This window comes from Neovison vison, chromosome 6, assembly GCF_020171115.1.
Source record: "Neovison vison isolate M4711 chromosome 6, ASM_NN_V1, whole genome shotgun sequence".
Classification (NCBI taxonomy): Eukaryota; Metazoa; Chordata; class Mammalia; order Carnivora; family Mustelidae; genus Neogale; species Neogale vison.
Window position 1 is genome coordinate 111,402,279 of NC_058096.1, and position 7,443 is coordinate 111,409,721.

Sequence of the window (7,443 nt, forward strand, 5' to 3'; positions counted from 1 at the left end):
CATAAAGTCGGAATTTCTATTTTTGTAGAAGTAAAGAAAGAGACCACTTATCTTTGCTTCATGTCTCCTACTCTTAGACTTGATTGTAGGACACACATGTACTCTGCTTGGTGGGAACTTGTGGTGGTCCTGCCCAGCTCTGTTTGAGGTAGGATGCGTGCATTCAGCTTGGGAGTAGAGTTTGAAACCGAGGAGGAAGAAAAGCGATTTCTGTAGTAAAACCACTATTTTGATCTTTGATAATTCTTGAGTCATTTTTCAAGTAGATCGGATCTTGAGAGGAGAGTGGAGTGTTACTTATTACACTTCCACTGCCGACTCCAACATATTGATTGGTACATAGGCTAGGAATCTTAAGAAATAGTCCCAGGGGCTAATATTTGGAGACTGAGCTGCAGGAGAAATTGACACTTACACAGTAGCTAAGGCAAGAAGTGTGTAGGCTTTCATCCTTTGGTAAGCCAAATTCTCTTGGATCTTCACTTAGGTGATCGGCAGTGGCTCATATTTTGATTATAGAGCTGGAGTTCCACTGGTGTGGATCTCCACAGCTCACCTTGGCATAGATTTGTCCAACGCAATTGTGTTTCATTATACAAGCCTTCAAAATATTAGTGGTTGACCACTGGATCCCTGAATTTTTAGTGGGAATGTACCGTGAGGCAGCACATGAAAAATAGTATGACAGCCCCCCTCCAAAAAAAAACAAAAAATGGAATTAATATATGATCCAACAATTCTATGTATATACCCTTAAGAATTGAAAGCAGGGTCTCAAAGAGAACACCCAAGTTCATAGCAGCATTACTTCCAATAACCAAAGGATAGAAGCAACCCAAGTACCCACTGAAAGGTAAATGAATAAACAATATACATGCAGTGGAATATTATTCAACCCTAAAAAGGAAATTTGGATGCACGCTGCAACGTATTTGAATTTTGAGGACATTATGCTAAGTGAAATAACCCTGTCATAAAAAGTGAAATACTGTACAAATCCATTTATGTGAGCTATCGAGAGCAGTCAAATTCATAGAGACTGTGAGTAGAATGGTGGTTGCCAGGGGCTGAGGGGAGGGGAGAGGAAGAGCTGTTGTTTAATGAGGAGAGCATTTCAGTTTTGCAAGGTGAGAAGAGTTCTGGAGATCAGATGCACCACAGTGTGAATGTACTTAACACTACTGAACTGTACACTTAAAATTGGTTAGGATGGTAAATTTTATGTTATACATATTTTAACACAATCTAAAATAAAAATAATAAAAAACACTAAAAATATTCTTCTCAAAGAGAAGTTAGACTTGGCTGTATCCTCTTTTCCTGTCATATCAGTTTGCCTGTCCTCTGAGATCTCAAACTTTCCCTTAAAGAACACTCTTATCTCCTGTTCAAACCATTTTGCTTCCTTTACCTGAGGCAAAGTTTAATACAAATACTTCATTGGAAGGTATAATCTCAGGTGGGAAAGGTGAGAGAAAAGATGGTAGGGAGGAAAAGATGTAAACGAATATAAGGTGGTAAGTTACTGAGTGGGTCACCTCTTCATAAAAAAATCATCAGTGGTTGTTCGGTCACTTGGGTCTCTCTGGAAAGAGGTGGGGAGAGAATTTATGTCTTAGCTCCTCACTACCACCTGTCATTCAGTAGTCAAGTTTCTTCCCATAGAGACACTCATGTACTCATTAGGTTACACAACATGACCCCTTTAAAGGGATAGTCCCTAGGGAAGCCAGGTTCCGTGTCCTTTGGGTTAGGACTGCAGCCAAGTTCCAAAGTGGTAGAAGGAACAACCGCCTTTGTGGGTCAGGTCAGATCCCAGTTCCATGGCCTGGCTGCTGGAGATTCTCTGGTTGTGGCCACAGCAAGCACAATGGAGGCCATGCTAGCAGATCAGGGGGTGCTGGGGATGGCAGTAGCAGTAGAGTTCTCCATGAGTAAGTGGCCAAGTATCTGGGAAGCCCCTGAGAACCTATGAAACCCAAGAGGGCATATTAACTGTACCTAACACAGGGACATACTAACAGAAAATACAGTAAGTCAATAAGAGATGGTGTCCAGGCTTAGCCTAAGTGTTGATCTGGTGGAGGAACGTATTCAGAAAGAGACCATCTAATGCTGGGAGTTATGGACAGACCAGATATGGTCGAAAATAAATGTAATTGGAAAACTTGGAACTCATGACCTTATGACTTTCGCAGTGGAGGGGTCCCTTGATTAGTAATGATAAGTAACACTAGCTGCCTTATAAACCCTTCAATATCCGTGTTTGCCAGAGGCAATGGGAAGAACCACTACCTGAAGCAAACCTGCTTAAAACAGGGTGCGGAGGTGACGTTGCTCTTACCCAGCACTGAAGAACCAGGAACACAGGTTGAAAGTAAAACTGAATATTGTTGGGTTTCAGAGGGTGGATGGAAGAAAAGCAAACAATGGCCTGATGACAGGGGCTGCTATCACTGAAAATTTTTAAACTTTGGGGAGTAGGAGGGAATCCAAGGAAGTCACTCTCTGAAGAAAAAAAAAAGTTGAGAATATGCACAAATGAGTTCTCCCTACCTACAATTAGGGTAAATATCCTTATTTTTAATATAATCATAAGACATTTTATTCTAAGTTTCAGCTTTAAGATGTAGACCCTGGACAAAGAGATTGGTAAGGCTAATAAGGTGTAGATACTATTTTTTTCCCCTCTTTATTCTCTTTTAGTCAGATATACTGGTTTTCTGGTTGGGTCTTGGGAATAGCTATGTGTGTCTTAATGTTGTAGTCCTTGAGTGAGATCCAGGTATGTCATTTTGACTGGGATCTTGGTTCTAAGGGCTGGGGATGTGTGTGTGTGTGTGTGTTTTATTTATATTTTGAGTGTGTGGAACAGGTATTGTGATAGCATTTGTATATGTTAACTTCCTGCTGTTTTTTTAACTAGTGGGACATGAGAAAGGCTTTATTGGATTAATTGAATTTGGAAGGCCCTTTAAGGAATTACTCTTGTTCTATTAGTAGAGAGCTCAGGCTGGGGTGATATGGGAGCCCATGTTCTGCTCACAGTTCTGAGCCAACTGATGCTCTGGCTGAAATGAAAAAAAATAGGAAAGATTTTGTTTCTTGGAACAAAATGTACAATAGCTAGGGATGTTAATTTGGGAACCTCAGTTTCTCTTTGAGAATCTGGTAGTGGGATGAAGTTCTTATTGCTCAAATCTGAGACATTTTTATATTGTTTTTAGTTTTTCAGGGTTTTTTTTTTGGATAATCTATGACATTTGATGTCATTATCTATATATTGGTAATGTGAATGGGAATAACTGAATAACAAGAGGACATTTGATCTAGAATATAGTTTGAATTACTCTTCTTACCCATTTGAGCATTTTATAGACAAAAACGAAATTGCTTGATCTCAGGAAGAAATACAGAGAAACAGGTTGGTTGACGTGGGGGTGGAGAATTATCACATGAAGATGGGAGGCTGTTCTCTTCCTCCAAGGACAGTAGCCAATCTGCCTTCAGGTGGCATGTAATAGAGATTAAAAAAATGGTCTTTCTCTCATTACAAGTTTGATCATAAACTATATCCAGTTTGAGTTATATACCACCTTTTGATTTAGGCAGAACAACGGTAGCTACATTTTACTTCTAAAAAAAGAAAACTAAGACATAGGGAATAAGGATTTTCCAGAAGACCTGTATCTGATTTATGCCCTACAAATTATTTGTTATTGATATTTCTATATTAGACTATCAGATGGGAGATGGACTAGGAACAGAGACCTTACAGTGGAATTGGAATCAACATGGATGTACAGGGCAAATGTTCAGATATAAAATTCTATATGGTGTATCTATTTTTAACTCAGCATGAATTTATAGGATGCAATATCTACAATTCATATTCTGGAGTCCTATTACACATAGGGCATTGAACTAAGTATTGAGAAATACACAGAGACAGAGACCATTCCTTGTCTTCTAGAGTTCACCATCTAGTTAAAGCCGTAAGACAAAGACGTGATGACAAAAAGTCATGTGTGTTCATTGCCATAAGAAAGGCCTAAAGAATTATAGGTCTTCTGATTATGGAGCATGAAAACTCCTAATCTGAGGTGACCAGAGCAAGTTTTATGATAGTTAATCCTTCTGAAACTTTCTTATTCCCATCCACGTGGGCTTCAACTATGGTCACCAACTGCCAACATTGTTTGGACTCTGGAAAATTATTCCAAGATTTATTTAGTTTCTAGTTAGAATTATGCAAGCATATGCTCAGTCATTCATTCAACAAACAATTTGGAGAATCTAAATGGCTTTAGAATATGGAGACACAGCCAACATCACCATTACCACAACAACACATTCTGTCTGTGTCAAAGAGCTCATTGAGGAATACAAAACACCCATCCCTCCAAAAAAAATCAATGTTATTAGCCCAGAGTTTGGCAAGAGCTGTGAGAAAGATAAGAACAGTGTACTCTGCATTCACATAATATGGACACCCAGGCTGATTTGGGAGGCCAGGAAAGTCTTTTAAAGAAAAGTGATATCTAGGTTTAGGCCTGAAAGATAAATGAGGGTTAGTTGATAAATGTGCCTGGAGAGGATGGAGTGTTAGGAAGGTTCAAGGGATTTTGTCTAAATTACAGAAGAAAAGTCAAACCTGGTCAACCTTGCTGCTGTGGGTTGAGTGATTTCAGGGTTTTGAAAATTTTCTGAATTTTCAGGTCTTATTGGAATCTTTGCAGTTTCAAATGATTGTGGCAAGAATAGGGAAACCTGTGAATACTGACATGTTTATTCTATAATAGAAAAGGAAGACACCTGTAGAAATGCTAAAGGTAAATTATTAGACTGTACAGTACAGTATGAGCAAAAGTATTTTATCCCAGAGTGAGGTAGGTGACAGTAAAGACACAGATCTATAAATTTTAATTGTCCTAGAGGATGAAGTCACAGAATTGCAGGAAGACTTCAATTATGAGTCGATTCTGTCAGTTAGGTGGAGAACCCTGAGAATGTGTGGATCTTAGGGCTTGAAAAATCTCTCCTAATCTAATTTAGGTATCAGCCCTCATGGCAAAGATAACACTCTGAGTTTACCACACAATTTTCTCTTCCTGGGTTTGCTGAGACTACACTTCTTAGCCTCTTTGAGGTTAGATTAGGACTGAGTTTTATTGGACTGAGTCTTGGCCAGCGGAATGTGAGCAAAAGAGATATAAACCACCTCTAAGCTTGACCTTTAAAAATAGCTCCTATATTCTATTTCCCTTTCTCTTCTTATGTTGAATCTGGAAGACAATATACTTACTGTAGATAAAAGGTAGAAGCAACTTGAATCATTGAATGAGGGCTTAGAAGAACTACCAAGTACAGCCAACCTCCATCAAGCTACAACATGAGCAAGAAGTGAATGTTTGTTGTGTTAAACCATTGATATGTTGATAATATTTTTTTTTTATTGAAGCAGAGCCTTGTCTATTCTGATGAATGTATTTCTCCTTGTAGATGTCTTCCCATGCCTGCCTTTCTATTTCATGAGGGTCATTTATGACACTAAGCTTTGGTAACTTGTTTGGCATAGGAAATTAGAAAGCAGGAATCAAGGAAGCTGTTGTTTTTTTGGTTTGTGTAGGGAAAGTTGTGAACTGAGATGGAATTTTTCAAGATAGGCCAAATGAAAAAGAGTAGGTTTGAGGATAAAAGTATGAAATTAATTTTGGACGTATTAGATTAGAAGGATTTTTTTACTTTATAATATGGATGATCTCATAAATCTTCTTGAGGGCAGGTATTGTGGTCTTACATGTTTAATTCCCTGTAGTATCTAGTATCTATATACCATTTGTATTTGTTGATGGGCTCCCTGGATCAGCTGAATTCTGGAGGAAATTTTCTAAATCCTTGAATCAATGAATTCCTCTGAGAGCTGTGCATATATGTATTCTCTTTGTGACTGGAATTGTCTTGAGTTGTCTACACACTCAAGGAAGTCACGTGTTTAAATCACAATAACATATTTTTGCTGCTTTACTTCTTGGTTTTCCCTTCTCCCCAAATCTCCATTTTCTTGAACAGTTTTAAGCAGCATGCTGTCGCTCTTTGTAAAGATATTTCTCATTAGGTAGATTGTAAAAGCCAACACCAAATGTCAAATCCAAGTTTGTTGCACAAGCGATTTGGAAGGTCAGAATGATCTCCACAAAATGCATACCAGCAGCAAACTCAATTTTTGATTTCCCCAAATGACTTTTCTTGTGAAATCTGGTTTTCACATCTTCCCATGCTTTTCCCTAATGGCCTGCTTTTATATTAGAAAAATAACCAAGAGGAAGTATTTTAGAAATTTTATTGTTTTTATTTTTCTTTGAACTCTCTTAGATTATGCCTTTGTGTTTTTTCCTAGAAGACTGTTTTGCATAGAGTAGGTACTACCTAAGTATTTGTTGATGGTTTAAAGATACTGGTTTGAGCTGGAAGGAAATGTAGGGATCATCTAGTCCAATCCTGTCCCTTTACAGATGAGAAATTGAAAGCCTGAAGAACTGAAATGTTTGGGCCAAGGTCACACAGCTGATCAAGTGCAGACCTGCTGCTATTACTAATGATGCCACTCCTTTAATTATGTGCATAACTCAACAGTTTTCACAAAGCCATCATTTATCTCATCTGTGAGGTAGGAAACACAGGCATAATCAACACTTTTGGTTTTTTAACAAAGAAGGAAATTGAGGCTCAGGAAAATCGCGTCAAACAGTTGAACGATCTTACTCATTTATTCCACAAATTTTGATTGAGCCCCTGTTATGGGCCCGGCTCTGCTCCGGCTTTGTTCTAAATATAAACAAAACAGAGTTTCTGCCCTCTTTTTATCAGGGAGGAAAAAAGAAGAAAACCCCATAATAAATAATAGCTGGACCGAGCGACCTGGCCTCCCGACTCCAATCCGGTAGTGATTTTTCTCTCCATCCTTGTTAATGAATTAAAACCAATGAAATTTCTGATTGACTGATTGATTGATTCTCTCATACTAAGGATAGGTAACCCCGTTAAAGGATTTCTCCTGTGAAGAATGCAAAGCATTTTAGGTGCAGCAATAATAGGAGGGCTTCAGAGAGTTATATAATTTTATGTGCTCAAAAGAATATGGGGAAATAGCAGTCCATGTTCTCATTCTCTCCAGTTTTAAGATTTATGATTGGTCTGTTACAATAATAATAACAACTGAATATTGGCACAAGAAATATATTTGATTCAGTGGGTAACAGTTGACAGCCTTAACTTGTGAAATGTAGCAAAGTTCTTGCAGGAAGCTGCTGCAGAATATGTAATACACAAGAAGGTATTCAGGGAACAGGGAAATAAAATCAAAGGAACCTGCTACCCAATCTGTTTCATTAAATATGAAAATTAAAATGCCTTAACAAAATGCTTTCTCTTCCTCTCTCC